The sequence below is a fragment of the Chanos chanos genome, chromosome 16 (genome assembly GCF_902362185.1).
Source record: "Chanos chanos chromosome 16, fChaCha1.1, whole genome shotgun sequence".
Lineage (NCBI taxonomy): Eukaryota > Metazoa > Chordata > Actinopteri > Gonorynchiformes > Chanidae > Chanos > Chanos chanos.
In genome coordinates this window covers 14,027,923-14,029,113 of record NC_044510.1, presented here as the reverse complement: position 1 = coordinate 14,029,113, position 1,191 = coordinate 14,027,923, and positions in this window count along the sequence as shown.

Here is a 1,191-nt window from a genome sequence, read left to right as displayed (position 1 = left end):
TCACCTCCGAAACGTTCTGGAATGTTCTGTACAGTTCTAAACACTGTCAAATAAAATGACTCAAAGCCTCATGTGCACTGTCCTCACTCTCTCTCTCTCTCTCTATATATATATATATGTGTGTGTGTGTGTGAGTCTTTATCAAGTTGGCTCCAATGAAAAGAATTCCAAAGTTTATTTCCTTTTTATTTTAGCTCTTATCATCACTGAAATAATATGTTTAGATATCACACCGTTTATTGATCCCTGGTGTGACATTCTTTTGTCTCATGGCAGCTTACGAAAGAAGACACGTTAAGACATTACGAACTCCAAAAAAGGACATTAAAACAAAAAGAGTGTATCCTCACACAGTAAACTCTTATGGCTGTTGGCAGGTACAATATCCTGTGCACCACCAAAGTGTCAAACCTCCCAACTGAAGCTGTCCTGCTGAGACATTAGTACAATATGTTCTATCCACTGTATAGTTTTGACTTTATTTCAGTTGCTTTGGTGAAAAAAAACAAGGAAATCACATTTTTGCTACTTTGTTTTATTCCACAAAGCAATGTTCTGGATAATTAACTAACTAGCCAGGGAGCAAGAGGGCTAGACATCGAAACTCTTCCGTGGTGGAGAGCTACTAAAGAATGTTCCTGTTGGACAGTCGTGACTTTTGGTTTAAGTTGTCTGACTGACTGAGAGGTACTGGTCTGTGGAATCATCCTTAAGAGTAACAAGATGTGTGGTCTGTTTCGATCCCTAAATGTAACTATACTAATGAAAACGATGGGCCGGTCACAGTGCTGTTCTTCAGCCAGCCAGCAGAGGGCAGTGTTTACGCAGTTTACTGATGCTACCTAAGTGGTCCACCGTTGAAACTGACCTCCGAACCTGCACGTAAGAGTCATTACACAAATAGTTTACAGTAGTCTTTGCTGTTATGAATCAATGTTTCCACATAATGTCCGACATTGGAACCTGCTGGACAGCATCTTGTTGCTCGAGCCTCGTATTGTCCAATCAAGCAAGAGTTTAACTAGACTAAACTATTTATAATTAATGTTGTTAATTGAGTATGTTAGAAGTGACATAGAACAATGGTGCGATCCATTAGAAATTGTAAAATGGGTCGGAAAGACTGGAGTCCTCTCTCTCTCTCTCTTTCTCTGTGCGTGTGTGTGTGTGTAGGACAGAGAGAGAGAGCAC